Source organism: Nycticebus coucang, chromosome 6 (assembly GCF_027406575.1).
Source record: "Nycticebus coucang isolate mNycCou1 chromosome 6, mNycCou1.pri, whole genome shotgun sequence".
Classification (NCBI taxonomy): Eukaryota; Metazoa; Chordata; class Mammalia; order Primates; family Lorisidae; genus Nycticebus; species Nycticebus coucang.
This window is the reverse complement of record NC_069785.1, coordinates 2,842,148-2,864,735: the sequence shown is the minus strand read 5'-3', so window position 1 is coordinate 2,864,735 and position 22,588 is coordinate 2,842,148. Positions and strand designations below refer to the sequence as shown.

The 22,588-nt window shown below is 49.5% G+C and overlaps 1 protein-coding gene, 1 long non-coding RNA gene and 1 pseudogene across 2 annotated transcripts in view; 2 read left to right on the top strand and 1 right to left on the bottom strand.

Annotated features, from left to right (window-relative positions):
* LOC128587174 (uncharacterized) overlaps window positions 1-14,343 on the bottom strand; it is a 33,227-nt gene extending 18,884 nt beyond the window's left edge. The window contains exons 1-2 of the long non-coding RNA XR_008380541.1: window positions 14,249-14,343; window positions 13,103-13,180 (exon numbers count right to left, since the gene is read on the bottom strand). This is a non-coding gene — a long non-coding RNA (uncharacterized LOC128587174). The remainder of the gene's footprint in view (window positions 1-13,102; window positions 13,181-14,248) is intronic.
* SOCS4 (suppressor of cytokine signaling 4) overlaps window positions 1-22,588 on the top strand; it is a 119,676-nt gene that overhangs the window by 57,212 nt on the left and 39,876 nt on the right. The gene's annotated exons all lie outside the window — the stretch shown is intronic.
* On the top strand, window positions 137-1,404 carry LOC128587172 (40S ribosomal protein S2-like; annotated as a pseudogene).

The window sequence follows — 22,588 nt, the reverse complement described above, 5'->3', positions numbered from 1 at the left end:
TCAAGCTGTTGCCTTGGGTAGAGGGCCGTGACATCACAGCTCAAAGCAACCTCCAACTCCTGGGCTCAAGTGATTCTCCTGCCTCCACCTCCCAAGTAGCTGGGACTACAGGCGCCCACCACAATCCCCGGCTACTTTTTGGCAGGCCCGGGCTGGATTCGAACCCGCCAGTTCAGGTGTATGTGGCTGGTGCCTTAGCTGCTTGAGCCACAGGCATAGAGCCAATGAAATTTCTAAAATTGCTTTTTCCGATGAAAACACCAAATGGCGGATGACGCCAGTGCAGCGGGAGGGCCTGGAGGCCCCGGGGGCACTCAAATGGGAGGCCTTGGTGGTTTCCGTGAAGGCTTCAGCAGCGGCATCCGTGGCCGGGGTCGGGGCCAAGGCCAAGGCCGTGGAGCTCGCGGAGGCAAGGCCAAGGACAAACAGTGGATGCCCGTCACCAAGCTGGGCCGCCTGGTCAAGGACATGAAGATCAAATCCCTGGAGGAGATATATCTTTTCTCTCTGCCCATTAAGGAATCTGAGATCTTAATTTTTTTCTTGGGGGCATCTCTTAAGGATGAAGTTTTGAAGATTATGCCAGTGCAAAAACAGATTCGCGCTGGTCAGCGGACCAGGTTCAAGGCGTTTGTTGCTATTGGGGACTACAATGGTCACGTTGGTCTGGGTGTTAAGTGTTCTAAGCCACTGCCATCCGAGGTGCCATCATCCTGGCCAAGCTCTCTATTATCCCAGTGCGGAGAGGCTACGGGGGGAATAAGATTGGCAAGCCTCACACTGTTCCTTGCAAGGTGACAGGCCGCTGTGGCTCTGTGCTGGTGTGTCTCATCCCTGCTCCTAGAGGAACTGGCATTGTCTCAGCGCCTGTGCCTAAGAAGCTGCTAATGATGGCTGGGATTGATGACTGCTACACTTCAGCCAGGGGCTGCACTGCTACCCTGGGCAACTTTGCCAAGGCCACTTTTGATGCCATTTCCAAGACCTACAGCTATCTCACTCCTGATCTCTGGAAAGAGACAGTGTTCACCAAGTCTCCTTACCAAGAATTCACTGACCGGGCGGCGCCTGTGGCTCAGTCGGTTAGGCGCCGGCCCCATATACCGAGGGTGGCGGGTTCAAACCGGGCCCCGGCTGAACTGCAACCAAAAAATAGCTGGGCGTTGTGGCGGGCGCCTGTAGTCCCAGCTACTCGGGAGGCTGAGGCAAGAGAATCGCTTAAGCCCAGGAGTTGGAGGTTGCTGTGAGCTGTGTGATGCCACGGCACTCAACCCGAGGGGCATAAAGTGAAACTCTGTCTCTACAAAAAAAAAAAAAAAAAAAGAATTCACTGACCATCTTGTCAAGACCCACACCAGAGTCTCTGTGCAGAGGACCCAGGCTCCAGCTGTGGCTACAACATAGGTTTTTTATGCGATAATAAAGCGAATTGAGTCTGTTAAAAAAAAAAGAAATTTCTAAAATTTATTTTTATTTATTTACTTTTTTAAGAGACAAGGTCTCACTCTTGGTTGCCCAGGCTAAAGTGCCATGGCTCAATTACTGCTCACTTTAGCCATGAACTCCTGGGCTTAAAAGATCCTCCTGCCTGTTCCAATAGATAAGATATTTGCTGCAAAAAAAAAAAAAAGAAGATCCTCCTGCCTCAGCCTCCCAGGTAGCTAGCCCTGTAGGCACGTGCCACTGTGCCCAGCTAATTTTTAAAATTTTTTTTAGAGATGGGGTTTCTAAGCTGGTCTTAAATTCCTGGCCTCAAGCAATCCTCCTGACTCAGCCTCCTGAGTTTCTGAGATTACAGGAGTGAGCCACCTCACTCACTAAAGAAATATATACACACGTATATACAAAGGGTCCCCAAAAATGTATACACATTTTAACAAAGTGAAGAACTATATTAAATTAGTAATACTTGGCTGGGCACAGTAGCTCACGCCTGTAATCCTAGCATCCTGGAAGGCCGAGGTAGGTGGATGGCTTGAGCTCATGAATTCAAGACCAGCCTGAGCAAAATCAAGATCCTACTGAAAATAGGAAAACTGAGGCAAGAAGATCGCTTGAGCCCAAGAGTTTGAGGCTGCTGTGAGCTATGATGCCATTGTACTCTACCCACATTGAGAATGTCTCAAAAAAATAAAAAAAATGGGGCAGCACCTGGGGCTGAACGGAGTAGGGCACTGGCCCTATATACCGGAGGTGGCGGGTTCAAACCCAGACCCGGCCAAAAACCACACACACACAAAAAAAATTGTAATACTCAAGTCACGTGTGACCTGCAACTACAAGAGATGCTCAGTGCTAGGCGTGGAGGAATGACCATAATGCTTGCAAGGACAGTCACCGGTTCTTAACACATCAAAGGAAACGCTGGGAGCAAGGCATTCCTCCTGCCAAGCCTAGAGATACCTTGTAACTTGGAGGCAAGCTCCCAAGTAACTCAGTGTTCCAGAATGTAGACCTTAAACATTTTATGGTACTTCATTGTGGGAGTTGTGGAGAAAGAGCACGTAATTTCCTCTTTAAGCACGGTAGCTTCTGCCCGTCATTACTTAGCACTCCTCACACTGCTCTGCCGTGTATCTCCTCAACAAACAGCCACTGTGCAAGTTGCTCGGGGCTCTCCTGCACCTCTAGTGAGCCTCACCTCTGGCAGCTTGTACTCTCAATCCTCATCCTGGCTGTTTCCTTCATGTGGCTCTGACAATTACATGTATTTATCTTTTGTTATTGGTATATAGTGAATATTACAATTTTATTTATTTTTTTGCAGTTTTTGTCCAGGACTGTGTTTTTTTTTTTATTATTAAATCATAGCTGTGTACATTAATGCGATCATGGGGCACCATACACTGGTTTTATAGACCGTTTAACACATTTTTATCACACTGGTTAACATAGCCTTCCTGGCATTTTCTTAGTTATTGTGTTAAGACATTTACATTCTACATTTACTAAGTTTCACATATACCCTTGTAAGATGCACTGCAGGTGTAATCCCACCAATCACCTCCCTCTGCCCCCCTTCCTTTCCCCCTTCCAGGACTGGGTTTGTTTGTTTGTTTTTTGTAGAGACAGAGTCTCACTGTACCGCCCTCCGGTAGACTGCTGTGGCGTCACACGGCTCACAGCAACCTCTAACTCTTGGGCTTACGCGATTCTCTTGCCTCAGCCTCCCGAGCAGCTGGGACTACAGGCGCCCGCCACAACGCCCGGCTATTTTTCTGTTACAGTTTGGCCGGGGCTGGGTCCGAACCCGCCACCCTCGGCATATGGGGCCGGTGCCCTACTCACTGAGCCACAGGCGCCGCCCCAGGACTGGGTTTGAACCTGCTACCTCTGAAATATGGGGCTGGTGCCCTACTCTTTTGAGCCAAGGGCACCACCCCTGAATATTACAATTTTAATACAGTTTTTTTCTTTCTTAAAATGTGTATACATTTTTTGGCACTGTGTGTAAGAGAATAGTAAATAAGACAAAAATACCATTAGTGACAGTTTTTCTGTAAGATTGAAATTCTACCACATTAAAAGGTACTCCCCAGAACAAAACAAAACATCCTATGGGTGTGGCCAGGAGCCAGGCAATGGGCCCACATGGCAGCCAGGAGGTTCACACTTCCTCCTGGGTACAGAGCCAGCCCAGTGTGCCCACTTAAGGGCTGGATGGCTGCCCTGAGGACGGGCTCAGGGGTGTATATTATGTATATTATGCAAATTTCGTCAACTAGACCACAAACTAGGATGTGATCCTGGCAGAGCCATCGTGTCCCCAGAGCAGATGCCTCAGGGCTGTCTTGTGTCATATCATTCACAGACAACGTGCAGCAAACACAGGAGTCACAGGTGAATGCACGAACCGTGAATTGTGCCTCTTTCATTTTCCATGAAAGTAATTATTGTTTAAGTTAAGTCTGCTTTTGTTACAGCCCATTAATAAATGGAATGTGCTTGCATTTTTGCAAGAAGGCCTGAATTGTGATGTCTGATAATCTCTACCAAAGGGTGTGAATCAGTTAAGGTTTACCCATTCAGTAAGAGCAGTAATTAAAAAATACACTTTCCCTAGGGTGGCGCCTGTGGCTCAATAAGTAAGGCGCCAGCCCCATAGACCGAGGGTGGCGGGTTCAAACCCAGCCCCGGCTGAACTGCAACCAAAAAATAGCCTGGCCTTGTGGCGGACGCCTGTAGTCCCAGCTGCTTGGGAGGCTGAGGCAGGAGAATCACAGAAGCACAAGAGCTGGAGGTTGCTGTGAGTCTTGTGACATCACGGCACTCTACCGAAGGCGGCAAAGTGAGACTCTGTCTCTACAAAAAAAAAAAAAAAAAAAAAAATACACTTTCCCTAAGCATTCCTTTCCAAAGAGAAGCATGTGTTTAAAGGTAATTCACTGAAGCCTCTTCTGGGCCACTTCACTGGCGTTTGGCCTTTCCCGGGGCTCGAGGACACTGTCATCTCTTTTTCTCTTCCAACTCTTTTTTTAGCCAGGTCTCTGAGAATGTTTGAATTACAAATTATATATTATATATAAATGTAAACATTTTATATATGCTCTGCATTTTGCCTCAGAAACTTTACAGTTGATCTTTGTATTTTGTGTGGTCATTTTTCTTTTCTTTTTTTTTTTTTATCACTTGAATGTCCTCAAAGGACATTGGATCTGCCAGTCCAGTGCCTCAAGCCTGTAATCCCAGCACTCTGGAAGGCCGAGGAGGGTGGATTGCCTGAGCTCAAGAGTTAAAGACAAACCCCAGCAAAGCCAGACCCTGTTAATAGAAAAATCTAGCTGGGCATTGTGGTGGGATCCTCCCAGCTACTCAGGAGGCTGAGGCAGGAGGATCACTTGAGGCTAGAAGTTTGAGGTTGCTGTGAGCTAAACTGAGGCCACCGCACTCTAGCCCAGGGCAACAGAGCCTGCCTCAGTCTGGAAAAAAACAAAAAAAACAGGCCAAGCAGCTAAAAGTTAGACAAGCTTCTTCACATACTCCTAGGAAGATACCCAACTGTCGATTTCTGTAAGTAAGAGGAAGCCGGTTAGCCAACTTCCTCTGAAACCAGTTCCTCTGTGTACGTCCTTCTGGACCCCTGACTTAGCTTCCTAAGTGACTGAGCTGCTGGGGCAGCTTCCCCTTCCCTTTCCCTCTGGCCACTGTAGGGAGCATTTTTTAGCTCCCACCCCAGCTCCTCCTCACAGGGCAGTGCTGCAGCCTGGGGGGCACCTGGCCAACATTTCCACCTTATGGTGGAGGCCTCACCCCAGGAAGGCCTGAAAAACAACACTCATTAGAGCCAGGGCTGAGTCATCTGGGTGTGGAGGCTGTTAGGTCACATTCTTGCAACATAAAAAGCAAACAGACACAGGCGGAGAGGATCTAGACCACGGATTTTGTGAAACTTTTCCAAGATGGGTTCTCAGAGGCACTCACCTGCTCAGTGTGCAGCCACAGTGTCCCTGCCCAGGCCACGGAGTACCATGCAGGGTCAGCTGAGCCCGGGACTCAGCCCTCTGAGGTCTGAGGGTGGAGGGAGCCATGGGTCAGGAACAAGTGACTGGGAGGTGACCTGTCTGGGCAAGTCTCTTCCAAGCCCCCAGGTTCTCTGGAACTCCAAGCTAGATGGGCTTTACCCAGCATCCGGGGCACACCCCTGAGTAGCCAGGCAGAGAGGGCTTCTTTGGAAGTGAGATCTGTTTTTAGGGCATACATTGGTTCAGATCTCTGAAACTGGAAGACGGCCATCCTGGTTGTTAAGCATCTGTGGCCACCGAGAGGCAGGCTCGCTGGAACCTGAAGGCTGACAGACAAGACTTGGAAGACCTTGCTCGTTTTCCTCAAAGCTCAAAACTATTCCTGTGTTTCTTTTTTACAACTTTATTTTATTTCAAAGTGTTAAGGTATACAGATATCTTGGTTACACAGTTACATTTGGTTATGTTTTGTAATGTTTGCATCATGGCTGTGAGTGTGCCCATCCCTGGGTGTTATACATTGTACCCAGTAGGTACAGTCTCACCCATGCCCCCAGCCCCCACTCCATGTCCCCCCTACCCAGCCCTCAGTAGAGTGCTGTAGCATCACAGCTCATAGCAACCTCAGACTCTTGGGCTTAGGGGACCCTCTTGCCTCAGCCTCCCAAGTAGCACCCACCCCAATGTCCAGCTATTTCTAGAGATGGGGTCTTGCTCTAGCTCAGGCGATCCACCCGCCTGACCTCCCAGATGCTGGAATTACAGGCATGAGCCAGAGCACCTTGCCCTATTTTTGGACTTTTTATTTTATTTTATTTATTTTTTAATTTTTATTGCACAGTCTCACTTTATCACCCACAGTAGAGTGCCATGGGGTCACACAGCTCACAGCAACCTCTAACTCCTGGGCTTAGGCAATTCTCTTGCCCCAGCCTCCCCAGTAGCTGGGACTAAATGTGCCCACCATAACGCCCGGCTATTGTTTTGTTGCAGTTTGGCCAGGGCCAGGTTTGAACACGCCATCCTTGATATACGGGGCTGGCGCCCTACCCACTGAGCCACAGGTGCCACCCTATTTTTGGACTTTTTAATAAAAGCCATTCCAACAAGGGTAGGTGGTATCTCACCCTGGCTTTAATTTGCATTTCCCTGATGATTAACGGTGTTGAGCACTTTTTCATGCTCACTGGCCTTTGTCTCTTTCTTTTGTGATCCTTCTATTCACTTTTTTTTTTTTTTTTGTAGAGACAGAGTCTCACTTTATGGCCTTCGGTAGAGTGCCGTGGCCTTACACAGCTCACAGCAACCTCCAACTCCTGGGCTTAAGCGATTCTCTTGCCTCAGCCTCCCGAGTAGCTGGGACTACAGGCGCCCGCCACAACGTCCGGCTATTTTTTGGTTGCAGTTTGGCTGGGGTGGGGTTTGAACCCGCCACCCTCGGTATATGGGGCCGGCGCCTTACCGACTGAGCCACAGGCACCGCCCTCTATTCACATCTTTTACCCACTTTTTAATGAGGGTGTTTGATTTTTTTTTTTCTTGCTGATTTTCTTGACTTCTTTTTAGATCCTGGTTATAGCCCTTGATTGGATGTATAGCTTTTGAATCTTTTCTCCCATTCTGTAGGTTGTCTGTTTGCTCTGTGGATTATTTCTTTGGCTGTGCAGAAGCTTTTCAACATAACCAAGTTCCATTTATTTATTTGCGTCGTTGCTGGGATGGTCATCGACAGCCTCTTCATAAATTCTTTGCCTGGGCCAATATCTAGAAGAATTTTTCCAACATTTTCTTCTAGAATTCTTATGGTTTCATGCCTCACATGTAAGTCTTTTATCCATCTTAAATTAATTTTTGTGAGTGATGAGAGATATGTTTCCGGTTTCATTCCTCTGCACGTGATTATCCGATTTTCCCAGCACCACTCACTGAATAGGGATTATTCCCCTCAGTGTATATTGTCTGCTTTGTCAAAGGGCAGTGGCTGTATGTGGATGGTTTTATATCTGAGTTTGCTGTTCTATTCCATTGGTCTGTCTCTATTTTTGTGTTGATACCATGCTGTCAAAACTTTCTTTCAGTCAAGTGATCTGAGGGGACAGTTAGCCCTGAAACCAGCTGAACCCCTGGTTCCTATGAGTAAATGCTTCTGAAAGACCAGCTGGGGGAGCCCAAAAGAAGAACCGGGAGACTAACACCCTAGCGTGACAGCCACACCCATCTCCGCAGTCAACACACCTCCTGCCAAGACATTGCAACCCGGCATTTAATTAGCGATGAGACTCTCATTTTCACGCAAATGATCAAAGTGGGGGGAAATTGCCTTTGGTTTTATTTTTCTTCTGCTTCCTAAGCTGGGCTGGGGGAGGTAGAAAAAAAGAGGAAGGGAAAGCCCAGGCAGATGAGAGAAGTTCCTCGTGCCCTTTGACAAGCATGTTCTGCTCCTCTAGTCTCTGACCCAGGCCGTGGGCTGGCTGGCCTGCTTCCATCACATGCGGGTGCAAGGGTGGCCAGCACCTCCTCTGTGTGGGACATTCACGTGGGGCCTGCACACCATCTTGCAAATGTGTCATTGACAGCAGAAGGGCCAGGTGTGGTTGTAGTTGGTGTGATAAAAAGTCATCTGTCTCTGGAAAAACTATCAAAAGACACGCCTTCCTGAGGTGGCAGACACCCTCTAACCCCAGTGCATTTTGTGGCATTGTGGAGGACAGCAGAGAACTAAAGTTGCTGGGGGCCAGCTAATCGTGGGGAATGCTTCAGCTGTGGTCTCGATCTCCCCCGACGACTCTGAAGCCAGACGCATTGCACCCATTTTACTGGGGTTATATACTTGATAAGGTGCTCACCGCAGGACCTCGTGTAAACAGTAGGATGAGGATCTGAACCAGGCTGGTACACAGTCAAGCCTGTGTGCTATCCACAGCCCCCGCACACTGCTTACCTCTTTCTCTGGTTTGACATTCAGGTCATTTTTCCATCTAAGGTCACCCAGCACTTCTTAAGCACTTCCGTATTGGGCTCAGGGGACCCTCTTGCCAGGAGTGATTGCCAGGAGTGATTTTGAGGTTGCTGGTGATTTGGATTTTATCTTTTTTTTTTTTTTTTGCAGTTTTTGGTCAGGGCCATGTTTGAACCCACCACCTCCGGTATATGGGGCTAGCGCGTACTCCTTTGAGCCACAGGCACTGCCCCTGAATTTTATCTTTTTAATTTATTTGATTTTAATTTTGTGCTTTAAATATACGTAGGGCCAGTCGTGGTGGTTCATGTCTATAATCCCCATCCTTTGGGAGGTCAAAAGGAGGAACACTCACTGGGGCCCAGGGTTCATCCTGCAGGGAGGTGTGATGGCACCACTACGTCCCAGCCTGGGCAATGGAGCAAGACCTTCAGCTTCTCCTAAAGTGTCTCCCCCTGTGTGACGTGCAAGAGGGTTCTGATCATTTCTCAGGAGCAATGGAAACAAAGTGGTCACCAGCGCTGCCTTCCCCAGCAGAGCCCTGTACACCAAACTCTTCCTCCAAAGCCTGATTTTTAAAAAGCCCCTTTTGGAGTATAATTTGGGGCTGAGGGTTCACAGCACCAGGGGTTGTTGATCTTGTTCCCTGTAGGTGAAAGTCATTTTCTATTGTTAAAAAAAATATTGAGATCATTCTTTTTTTTTTGGTTTTTTTTTTTTTTGGGGGGGCCAGGGCTGGGTTTGAACCTGCCACCTCCGGCATATGGGACCGGCGCCCTACTCCTTGAGCCACAGGCGCCGCCCCTGAGATCATTCTTGAAAGTGATTTCCTGAAGTCAAGGGAGTGGGGGAGGCCTGGGCACGAGGCAGTGAGTCATCAGGAAGCTGCAGGACCTCAGGCGAGGACCAGCAGGCCCCGCTCAGTCCTACACGGGGCTCAGACTAAGCTGAGCAGGCTGCCGGAGAGCTAGGCTGTGAGAGGGCCTCGAGTGGTCTGGGGCTGTGTATGGGATGCTGCCCGCCTGTGCTGTAAGGTCCAGGAGAGGTCAGGCATGCTCCGGGGTCTAGGGCTGCTCATCTGCTAGAAAAATGAGGTTCACGTGCCAACCACATACACTGAGTCTGGCGGGTTCGAACCTGGCCCAGGTCAGCTAAACAACAACTGCAACAACAACAAAAAAAGCCGGGTGTTGTAGGGGCGCTTGTAGTCCCAGCTACTTGGGAGGCTGAGGCCAGAGAATTGCTTAAGCCCAAGACGTTGAGGTTGCTGTGAGCTGTGACATCGCAGCACTCTACCCAGGGCAACAGCTTGAGGCTCAAAAAGAAAAATGAGGTTCAGAACTGTTCAGATTGTCTAAAGTTATAGATTTGGGATAGAACCAACCTTAATACCGTATTGATGGACGGGCACAGCGGATTACACCTGTAATCCAGCACCCTGGGAGGCCAAGGCCCATGGATCACTTGAGCTCAGGAGTTCGAGACCAGCTGGAGAGAGAACAAGACCCCGTCTCTACTAAAAATAGGGATTCCTGTAGAAGACTAAGCACCATGCTTATAGGAACAGTCACCAGTTCTTGAGGGAGGCTCTGGGAACAGGACAATTTCCGGGCCGGCATAGAGATATTTTGCAACCTGGAGACAAGCCCTCAAAGCAACTGAGTGCTCTAACAAGATAAGATCAGGCGTTCGTTAGCAAACAGGTGCTGGACTTTGAACATTTGTGGTGCATCAGGGTGGAAGTCAAGCCTGTGGGGAAAGACCACGTAGTGATCATTAAGCACCTAGTCCTTGTGCATGGGGCCCCCCACACCTGTTGAATATCATTTCAATAAAAGGCCACAGGGGAGGTTACTTGAGGCTCTCCTGCACCTAGGGGGAGCTTCACCTCTTGCAACCTTGTACCTTCAATCTGTGTACTGGCTGTTTCCTGGGCACGGCGTCAGCGTGACAAGGCAGCACCAATAGATTCCTACTGTGACTAACCTCTGAGGGCCTCATCCCCCCAGGTGGGTCCTCTGCCCACAGCTCTGGAGTCAGCCCTTCATTCAGGACCCCCTCTGTCACCAGGCTGGAGTGCAGTGGCATCGTCACAGCTCACAGCAACCTCCAACTCCTGTGTTCACGCCATCTTCTTGCCTCGGCCTCCCCAGTAGCTGGGACTACAGGAGCCTATTACCACACTTACCTAATTTCTTTATTTTTAGTAGAGATGAGGTCTTCCTCTTGCTCAGGCTGGTTTCCAAACTTTGAGCTGCAGCGATCCTCCTGCTTTGGGTTCCCAGAGTGCTGGGATCATAGGCCTGAGCTGCGGAGCCTGGCCCGTTCAGGGCTCTGCTTCTGAATGAACCACAGCCCTCGCTCCTTGCCAAGAGTGTTATATACATTTCTCGTTATTTCCCTCATGGGTGGGGAGGGGGCTCCAGTACTAGCTGGTAGTGTGTCTTTTTTTTTTTTTTTTGTAGAGACAGTTTCACTTTATTGCCCTCGGTAGAGTGCCATGACATCACACAGCTCACAGCAACCTCCAATTCCTGGGCTTAGGCCATTCTCCTGCCTCAGCCTCCCGAGTAGCTGGGACTACAGGCGCCCGCCACAACACCCGGCTATTTTTTTGGTTGCAGTTTGGCCGGGGCTGGGTTTGAACCCTCCACCTTCAGTATATGGGGCCGGCGCCCTGCTCACTGAGCCACAGGCCCCGCCCTGGTTGTGTGTCTTTTCTGTGGTCTTTTGACCTGCCCTCCTGTCAGCCCCTCCTCCCAACTGCCCGAGACTACGCACACCAGCATGACCTCCAGCTCCCGAGTGTGACTTGTATCATCCCTAACTGATTCTTCCCTCTCCCTGAGCCCACCCCACAGAATCCTTCAGGTTCGCCCTTCACTTCCTACGGCTCCTCCTTCCCATCCAGACCCCTCCTCTGCCCACTTGGGCCAGGATGAGAGTCTCCTGACTAGGTTCCCAGCCTCCGTGCCTTCCCTCACACACTCTTTCAGAGTCATCTTCCTAAAGTGGGGCTTTCAAACTTTTTTTTTTTTTTTTGGTAGAGACAGAGTCTCACTTTATGGCCCTCGGTAGAGTGCCGTGGCCTCACACAGCTCACAGCAACCTCCAACTCCTGGGCTTAAGCGATTCTCTTGCCTCAGCCTCCCGAGTAGCTGGGACTACAGGCGCCCGCCACAACGCCCAGCTATTTTTTGGTTGCAGTTCAGCAGGGGCCGGGTTTGAACCCGCCACCCTGGGTATATGGGGCCGGCGCCCTACCGACTGAGCCACAGGCGCCACCCTGGGGCTTTCAAACTTTTTGACCATGACTCACGATAAGAAATATATTTTAAGGCCCGGCACACTGGCTCATGCCTGCAATCCTGGTACTCTGGTAGGCTAAGGCAGACAGATGCCTGAGCTCAGGAGTTCGAGACCAATCTGAGCCAGAGTGAGACCCATCTCTACTGAAGATAGAAAAATTAGCTGGGCATTGTGGCGAGCACCTGTAGTCCCAGCTACTTGGGAGGCTGAGGCAGGAGGACCTCTTGAGTCCAGGAGTTAGAGGTTGCTGTGAGCTGTGACGCCATGGCACTCAACCTCAGGTGACAGAGTGAGACTCCGTCTTAAAAAAAAAAAAGAAATATATTTTACTTTAAACTAGTAGACACACCAACAAACTCGCCAAGTAATCCTGCGCTCTGACAGTTTTTATCCATGAGGCTCTAAACTGACTTTGCAACCCAATAACAGGTCATATTCCATAGTCTGAACACAGTCAGGAAGCACCTCTCAAGTAGCTGGGACTACAGGAGCCTGCCACAATGCCTGGCTATTTTTTTTGTTGCAGTTGTTTAGCTGACCTGGGCCAGGTTCAAACCTACCAGCCTTGGTCTATGTGGCCGGCACCCTACCCACTGAGCTATAGGGACCGCCCAGCCTCATCTTTTTTTTTTTTTTTGTAGAGACAGAGTCTCACTGTACCGCCCTTGGGTAGAGTGCTGTGGCATCACACGGCTCACAGCAACCTCTAACTCTTGGGCTTACGCGATTCTCTTGCCTCAGCCTCCCGAGCAGCTGGGACTACAGGCGCCCGCCACAACGCCCAGCTATTTTTTTGTTGCAGTTTGGCCGGGGCTGGGTTTGAACCCGCCACCCTCGGTATATGGGGCCGGTGCCCTACTCACTGAGCCACAGGTGCTGCCCTTGGGTTTTTTTTTTTTTTTTTTTTTGAGACAGGCTTGCTCTGTCACCCAGGCTACAGTACTGTGCCCTCACCCTAGCTCACTGAAGCCTCCAGGCACCCGCCACAACGCCTGGCTGATTTTTTCTATTTTTAGTAGAGATGGGGTTTCTCTCTAGCTCAGGCTGGTCTGTAACTCCTGAGCTCAGGCCATCCACTTGCTTTGGCTTCCTAAAGTGCTGGGATTACAGGTGTGGCCACCGTGCCACCCTATCAGCCTCATCTTAATTACAGAGGTGCATGAATGAGGATCAGCTGCCACCATTGTGTTTTTTGGCAAACAGCTATATAATTTGTGCTTTCTCACCAGATTAGAACAAAGGAAAAAAGATTTAATACAAAACTTAAAAGTCCCAATGGGAAAAAAAAAAGACACAAATGGAAGGAACACTCTTTCCCCAGACCTGATCACACTTACAATTGAAAAAGTAGCATACCTGTAAAGGTACTTACTTTAGAAAGATTCCGCCTGCCCGAGAAACACTAGGAAATAGAGCTGGTTACTTCATATTCATCCTGGGTGTGTCAGCTCTTGAAAGAAAAGAAAATGATAATGGCAGTGCCATGCCTACCATGACTCACTGAGCTTCCCAAGTCTTCAGCCGCATGACTTCTGGAGCGTATCTCTAAAGGGAATCATTTTCATTGCCTTCCATTCCTTTCTTTGCTTTTTGTTCTGTTCTGTCACCCTGGCTGAAGTGCGGTGGCATAATCATAGCTCACGGCAGCCCTGAATTTCCAGGCTCAAGCGATCCTCCTGCCTCAGTCGCCTAAATAGCTGGGAACTCAGGTGCCCACCATGATGTCCGGGTAACCTTTTAATTTTTTTGTAGAGACGGGGTCCACCCTCCTTGGCCTCCCAGAGTGCTGGGATTACAGGTGTGGCCACTGCGCTCAGCCCCCCTTGCTTTTAAAAATGAAAATTCCAGCCAGGCTTTTCTATGAATTCTGGTGAATCTGGTCACAGCTCAACAACTGGTCCCTTGGCTGCTGCGCCTGCACCTGCTCCCCATCACCAGCTGAAGATGATTCTCTCCATCTCTCCATCTCCTACCACCAGGAGCACTGGCTCCAGCGACTCTGATCTTCTTATCTAAGAAAAAGAGACGTCATTCTGCCAGTTAGCCTGTGTTCATTCAGGGCTGGTGTTATACTAGGTACTGGTTAAGATCCTGACCATATAAAGAGCCCTAGACTAGAGGTGAGAGTCACATTCTAGGACAAATGCCTGTTCTTTGTGAGAAGTTGTCACTGTCCCTAATTCATCTTGCCTGTCTCTTTGTTCCCTGTCCACTTTCAATCTCATCTTATTACCTGGTTCTTCCTCCCTGCCAGCAGCATGCTCTGGTTTCCTCTCTCGACCTGCCTGCAATGTTTAGGAAGAATACTTTTATGTTCTTCAGCTTCTGTTCCTCACACACCATCCTGCTGAAAACACTCTCTCAAGGGGAGCAACAATGATGTCCCCATTCCTGCTGCTCTTGACCTCTCTGCAGCCCTGCACATGTTCCTTTACTCCGCTGGGCTCTCCTGCCCTGGCACCAGGCCTTGGAGGCAGAGCCCTCGTGCTGACAAGGCACATGGCTGGGAAGCTCTTACCTCCTCTGCATACCCTTTGCGCCCGGGTCAGCCTGAGCCTCAGGCCTCCCTACACGTTGTCAACCCCTGAATCCAACCAGCTGTGTGACCCTGATCAAGTTATTTGCCTCTGTGTGGTTCAGTTTCCTGGAGGATTAAGGGATTAAAGCAGTGGTTCTCAACCGTTCTAATGCCACAAACCTTTTATACAGTCCAAAGGGGTCGCGACCCACAGGTTGAGAACTGCTGGGTATAGAAAATGCCTAGAACAGCTCCTGACAGGTGATAAGGCCCATGTCAACATCCTCTCTTATCTCTGTGGCCACGCCTGGCACTCCCTTCCCGCTGGCTTGGTTTAGGCTGTTTCCACCAGTCCTGCCCCACCTTCCCCCTCCCAGGAGAAATTCTTTCCTGCTCTGTCCTTAACAGCACCAGCCCATTCTCCCACCCAGCAGTGATCACTCACTGTGGTTAGATGTTATGTGTGGGTCTGACCCAGTGGCTGAGGCTCCCTGAGGGCAGGGAGCACAGCTGTGTCCGGAGAACAGCAGACAGATATTACTGGATGATGACACAATGAATGGATAAATGGATGGATGAATTGGTAGCAAGGGCAGAATGGGCCCTGGGCAGTAGGGCCGAGTTCAGTTGAAACTATTTATCTCCAAGTGCTGCAATAACCAGCAGTTACTTCCTGCAATGCCATACCTGCGCAGGCAAATTTCCCCTTGATCCTGGACCAGTACGCCCCCCAGGATTCAGTTACCCAGCTCTCACTTTTTCTTTGGCCCTATGAAGGGCTCATTCTCATCTCTATAAACATAAACTTAGCCGGGCATTGTGGCCGGCGCCTGTAGTCCCAGCTGCTCGGGAGGCTGGAGAGAAGGCAAGAGAATCCCGTAAGCCCAAAAGTTAGAGGTTGCTGTGAGCCGTGTGACGCCATGGCACTCTACCGAGGGCGGTACAGTGAGACTCTGTCTCTACAAAAAAAAAAACATAAACTGCATTTTCCTGGCCTTATTCCTCCCCCACCTCCAATTCTACGCTAGGTATAGCTCCCCCTTCGATTCTAAGACATGTGACCTTAACTTTCAATGGCACCTGGGCCAGTAGTGCTGAGGTTTCCACGATCATGAACAGCGTTGCTGTTAATGGTAACAAGGTATTTGGAGAGTTCTGACCTACAACTCAGATTAGGAGCCCGCTGGTGAGAGATGCCCACCACCGGGGCTGCCTCTCTCTTGGCACTACTGGGAATATGCTTTTGTAGCCAACAGGCTTCCCAGTGCCAGTAAACAGCCAGCTGGCTGCCTGCGGCCGGATGCTCTGCAAGGCTGCAGCCCTGCTTCTGCTCTGGTTGGTTCAGAGCACAGGGCATGCCCTCCAAACGTGCAGCAAGGGGACAATCCTCTCTGTTGTCTGATTTTCTGAACAAGCCAGATCTCCCCAGCTCATTCCACAGAGATATTTATGGTTGCTGGCTGGCAGATGCATTGAAAATATGCCCAGCACACTGCCAACGGGCCAATCTGGAAGGATCTCTGAGCAGAAACCAGCCAGCCCTGTTCCGCCCCACTCTGCCACAGCCCAGACAGGCCCTGAGGTCTGTGTGCAGTGTGAGCACCCCTGCCTGTCCCCAGCAGGGCCTCTGCTTTTTCTCCTGAACAGGCTGTTCCAGTTTTAGTAAGAGTCTAGGGGAAAATCATCACAAAGCAAGTCTGTGTGTTCTCAGGGGAGGAAAAAAGAGTATGATTTTGAAGTGGAGGAAAGGAGCGGGCAGCAGAACAGCAGTCCTGGAGAGGCCCAGGTAGAGGCCAGAGCTGGGGAGCAAGGCCAAGATGAAGCCGGGTGAAGAGAGGCTACGCTGGGGACGGGCTGCCCAGCTGGGGAGGTTCAATGCAGCACTGAGTTCCCGGAACAGACTGACCCCCAGCTGTGGGGGGACAGCGTGAGATTCAGTGAGTCAAGCAGCGTAACTGTGATGACAATACTGACAGCCATGCGGTACCCACCTCTGCAAGACAGGTGGTCTCTACTGTGGGCTCTTGGGTGTCGGGCAGCAGAACCCTGCCTGGGCAAGGCTCAGCAGAAAAAGGACATTAATAAGAGGGGCTGGGGCAAAAGGAATACACAAAATCCAAAGGCAGAAGTGAGACAAGGCCTCAGTACTGTAACCACTTCAGAGCTCTCTAACTCTAAAGTGGCTCTACTTTCTCCTCTAATTTCTCTCTCTCTCTCTCTCTCTCTCTCTTTTTTTTTTTTTTTTATGAAACAGAGTCTCACTCAGTCACTCTGGGTAGAGTGCTGTGGCATCACAGCTCACAGCACCCTCAAACTCTTGGGCTCAAGTAATTCTCTTGCCTCAGCCTCCCAAGTAGCAGGGACTACAGGCGCCCGCCACAACGCCCCGCTGTTTTTTAGAGATGGGGTCTTGCTCTGGCTCAGGCTGGTCTTGACCTTCTGAGCTCAAGCCATCCACCCACCTCTGCCTCTCAGAGTGCTGAGATTACAGGTGTGAACCACGGTGCCCGGCCTCTCTCTTTTCTTTCCCTTCCTTTCCTTTTTCCTTCCCTCCCTCCCTCCTTCCTTCCTTCCCACTTTCTCTTCCTTCCTTTTTGTTTCTGTCACCTGTTTTGCTCAGCTGTGAAAACTTCTTTTCACTCTCATCTTTACCTCCTACTCTCCCTCACTCTCCACCTGAAGTTCTTTCATCCAGGGAATTTCTGCATTGGTAGAAATCGGCCAACCCATTGCCTGAGAGTTAATATGTGCTTGTCCTTTATTTCAAGTAGCACAGTAATCTGTACCTTGAAGTCATTCCATTATATTTTGATTGACTTTATTCAAACTTTTTTTTTTTTTTTTTTGTAGAGACAGAGTCTCACTTTATGGCCCTCGGTAGAGTGCCGTGGCCTCACACAGCTCACAGCAACCTCCAACTCCCGGGCTTAAGCGATTCTCTTGCCTCAGCCTCCCGAGTAGCTGGGACTACAGGCGCCCGCCACAACGCCCGGCTATTTTTTTTTTTTTTTGGTTGCAGTTTGGCCGGGGGCCGGGTTTGAACCCGCCACCCTCGGTATATGGGGCCTGCGCCCGACCGACTGAGCCACAGGCGCCGCCCTATTCAAACCTTTTTAACACTTATCTTAGAAGAGCTATAGGGCTTTGGGTTGGGTAGTAATGAACCGTTTACTGCCTGTGTACAAATTATAAATTTCTAAGCACACCCCGATCATAGCAAGATCCTTTTGTCAGCTTTATGGAACATGAAGTTAACACCAAAGGGCTCATGGGAATGTGCAGGTGAGGAAGTAAGGGATGTCCAGCCCGTGATTAGGCTTAAGTACACACACTAAACAGCAAGGGCACAAGTTGTATCTATCCCTGATATGACCAAAGATTACTTGGAGGAAAGGCAAGAGTGTGATTCATCCTTTGACTCCATAGCAACCCACTGGGCTACCCATTTTTCTTATTACTAGTTCCTAACCCTGTACCACGTACCACGCCTCGCCATGTGGCCTCATGACTCAGAGTCTCAAGATTTATAGCATTTTCCTAAGAGGCAAAGGGCATTCCTGTGGGTACCTCCTTCTTAGTAACTCCAGATTAGTCATTCGCCATGATGATCCATGCAAGCCAACCGACTGCCAGGCCACCTCTGCAGAGAAGAGTTGCTCTTGTTATCATGAATCCCCAGCCACACTGTGACTCCTTTGGCAGGCCTAGAAGGGACAGTGACAGGATCTCCTAAGGCACTTTCAAGGTCATCCAAGGCAATGCCAAGACAGCCCTCAATTTTATCAAGTGGGTCTTCCACCTGGACCTTTCCTCCCATGGTGGAAAACTGGGTGAAATAATTCAGCTTTACAACATCGCCTCACTGGTCATTGCAGGGAGCACAGGGATTATTTAGGAACCAGGTGATGGCTGGTTTCTCCGTGGCTTACCAGCCCTCGCAAGGATTCTTTTGCTTAGTGTTTTCTAGACAAGTTGTAAGAGTCAAGACATTTGGATTCTGTTTCTAGACATGAATGAAGTTGGACAGGTAACTCACTTTCCTCATGTGTTAGTCTGTTCAAGCTGATGTAACCAAATACCGTGAACTGGGGAGCTTGTGAACAACAGAAATTTACTTCTCATGGATCTGGAGGCCTGGAAATTCAAGATCCAGCCCGGCAGGCTACTGTCTGCTGAGGGCCTGCTTTCTGGTTCATAAAGGGCTCTTCTCACTGTGTCCTCACACAGTGGGGAGGACGAGCGGTCTCTCAGGCCTCTTATACAGCCACTAACCTCATTCATGACAGATGTGCCTCTGTGACCTAACTACCCCCTAAAGGCCCCACTTCCTGATCTATCACCTTGGGGGGTTACAGTTTCAACATAAACTGGGGGGGATTAAGTAGGGGGATACATTCAGACTGTAGCCCTCTAAGAGTAAAAATGAGACAAGACTACTTATCTGTTCTTCCAACAAAAAGACAAGGTGAAGTTAAAAGAAGAGAATACACAATTTGAATTTCCTGTGCAAAATGCATTAGAGAGTTGTCTGATCGCTTCCTACAGGGGTTGCTTTGAGACTGTCTCTTGATCAACAATAAGCAGTCAGGTTTTGGGTTCCCTAAGGAAAAGACATGGAAAAGTGTTTGGTATGGTTTTGTTTTTGTCTTTCACAAATGTAACAACCTATTAATTGAATTCTTTGTTCATAAAGTTTCTTATCATCTTTACGGGGCATTAAACAGTTAACTAGAGGGAGAAGCACTAGAAAGGGTGAAGTCAGACAGCCCCACGGGACTTTCCTCCTGCGCTCACGCGTGAGCTGATGTTTACTAAGTGCCCACTACATGCCACATGAATCCACCAGTGAATGGCAGGAGAGCCAGAGAAAGGCAGGGATCCACTGACAGCAAACAGCAGACACAGCAAATAAGCTAATTCTCCAATATGCTGGAAGTTAATAAATGGTGCAGAAAGACCAGGGAAAGGGGCTGAAATTTTATTTTATTTTTATTTTTATTTTGAGCCAGAGTCTCACTATGTTGCCCTCAGTAGAGTGGTGTGGCGTCACAGCTCACAGCAACCTCCAATTCTTGGGCTTAAGTGATTTTCTTGCCTTAGCCTCCCAAGTAGCTGGGACTACAGGTGCCCACCACAACGCCCGGCTAATTTTGTTGCAGGTGTCTTTGTCGTTTAGGGGGCTTGGACTGAGTTTGAACCCGCCAGCCTCAGTGCATGTGGCCAGCACCGTAACCATTGTGCTACGGGTGCTGAGCTGGAGGATGAAATTTTAAATAAGGTAGAAAGAGTTAACTCATGAAGAATGTGGCGATCGAGGGAAGACTTGAAGGTGGTGAGAGAACAGGAGAAGAGAAAAGCATTTCAGACACAGGGAACAGCCGGTGCAGGATACTAAGTGGTCTGGAGTGAGAAGAACAGCCAGAGGGCCCTATGGTGGGGGCTGGGAAGTACGTGTGAGCACAAGGAAGGCTCTAGGAAGGAGGGTCGGAGTTAAACTCCAAAGTAAAATGTTTGCTTCCTTCTTTATTTTTCTCTTAGTAGCAATACAACTTAATATATTACATATTCTCCGTTCTCTGACATCATACGATTGATCCCAAGTAGCCAAGATGATCAACTTTCTTGAGTCACTTAATCTAATTTCTATGATCACAGGAACGTTGCAGCGCATTGTGAATCACACTTTTTTAGAGTTAGGGTCTCACTACATTGCCAAGGCTGGTCTCTAGTGATTGTCCTGCTTCAGCCTCCTGAGCACTAGAATTACAGGTATGAACCTGTATCCACCACATCCAACACTATCATACATTTTAAAAACATTAATGTGCCTTTATATTTGGTAAATATAATTCGGACTTTTCTTTCCTTTCTTTTTTTTTTTTTTTTTGGCCGGGGCTGGGTTGAACCCGACACCTCCAGCATATGGGGCCGGCGCCCTACCCCTTTGAGCCACAGGCACCGCCCTTCCTTTTTTTTTAGAGACGGTTTCACTGTGTCATCCTCGGTAGAGTGCTGTAGTGTCCCAGCTCACAGCAACCTCCAGCTTTTGGACTTAGGCAATTCTCTTGCCTCAGCCTCCTGAGTAGCTGAGACTACAGGAACCCGCCACAACGCCCGGCTATTTTTCTGTCGCAGTTTGGCCAAGGCCGGATTTGAACCCACCACCCTTGGTATATGGGGCTGGTGCCCTACCCACTGAGCCACAGGCGCCACCCTAGACTTTTCATTAATTACCATCCTTCAATCGGGTTGTATCCATGAGATTCCACCACATTTCCATTTTCCATTCTGGTTTTCTGAGTTAACCCATTGCCCAGAACATAGGATGTGTGTAACTAGATCACAAAGTTACACCACAACCCCCATGGGCTAGTTCCAGCCAAAGCTCCTTTGTCCCACTGAGGTTATTTCTAGGCTTCCCACAGCCCTGTTCTTGCATGAGCAGGGTCCCTCCCCCGCCTCCCCAGGCTGTGCACCCTGCCCCTGTGGCCTCAGCAGACCCTCTCTGTGTGTCAGCCCTCATCAACTACGTCCCTCTCCTCTGCTCCCATGCCTTTTAGCACCTATCTGAAAGGACGTTCCAGAGACGCTGCCAGGGGCCTTTCTAATGACAGAGCTAACATCTGCTCTAGGGGTCTGTTTCTGGAAGAGCCAGTATAGCCCTGGCCTGTGTGCAACAGTAAGGCTGCCTCAGACCTCAGGGCTTACTTTGTTAACGAGGCCTACATTCCGCTGCCCTCAAAGCTGTTCACAGGGACCCTAGGGCTATCAGCAGCAGCTGAAGCTAGACCAAGATTGCTTGTGACGTCCCTTCCCTGGTCCTTTGTCCTTACTCCATTCTCTGGCACCAAATCCCTTCTTCCTATAGCCAAAAATCCACAAACTACTGGACACCTTGGTCCTAGCAGATATGGAAGCCTTTCTCAACAGTGCTACCAGCCAGACACAGAGCCGGAGCTTGAGATAAGAAACTACTACCCTTGGCTCCACACCTGTAGCTTAAGTGGCTAAGGCGCCAGCCACATACACCAGAGCTGGCGGGTTCAAATCCAACCCATGCCTGCCAAACAACAATGACAACTACAACCAAAAAATAGCCAGGTGTGTGGCCGGCGCCTGTAGTCCCAGCTACTTGCGATGCTGAGCCAAGAGAATCGCTTAATCCCTTTGAAGGTTGCTGTGAGCTGTGACACCAAAGCACTCTACCCAGGTGACAGCTTGAGAAAAAAACAAACAAAAAAACAAAAAAAACTACTCCTCAGCCCGGAAACCTCAGAGGCCAGCAAGCAACTCTGCTCTTCAGTTCTTCCAGAGATAATTTCTTCTTGTGGTCAATTATTCTTCCCATTTCTGAATAACCTCTACCACCTTCCTCTAACTCTTCCAACTTCTTTTTATTTTTTATTTATTTATTATTATTTTTTTTTTTTTCAGTTTTTGGCCTGGGCCTGGGTTTGAACCCACCACCTTCGGCATGTGGGGCCGGCACCCTACTCTTTGAGCCACAGGCGCCGCCCCAACTCTTCCAATTTCTTCTTTTTTTTTTTGGCCGGGGGCTGGGTTTGAACCCACCACCTCCAGCATATGAGGCCAGTGCCCTACCCCTTTGAGCCACAGGCACTGCCCAGCAACTCTTCCAACTTCTAATGGCCCAGTGGCCTTCTTTGTTTTGTTTTTTTCCTCAGTTGAATAATGAATATCCCATTTCCAAAGGCTTATCTCTTGCACTCTGACATACTCTCAACTTTGATCAATGTTATACGAATGGTCATATCTAAATCTCTGTGCCTAAGTTTTCTCATCTCTAAAATGGGAACAAAAATAATAACCATATTTACGCATATGCATGTAAAGCATCACGCAGGTACGGCGCACGGCAGGTGCTGGACCGGCCTTAGCTGTTGTTATTATTATTGCCTGAACTTTCAAAGCATCCTCCGTGGACATCCTCAACCCTTTCACTCATTACCCTGCTGAATGTTAGGAAATAAACGCGGCGGCCTCCAGCTCGCAGGGCGCCCTTTCACATGGTCACAGCTTTGTCTTATTCCTGCCTCCACCGAGGGTGCTTTAGCTCTGACTACTTCCTGCTTGGGACCGTCCCCAGGCTTTGAGAAGATGCCATCATCCAGTCACCGTCTTTTACCGCGGACCCCCCAGGCAGGTGCGGCAGGTGCGGCGGGGGCGGCGGGGACGCCGGGAGCAGGCAGCGGACCCAGCTTGGGCGCTCGGCCGCGTCGGGGGCATGGGGACCCGACCGGGAGGTGTCGCCCGCCCCTCGGGAAGCTCGACGGGGGCCGGTGGCAGGAGTCGCGGCCACCTTCGGAAAAGGCTCTGGGT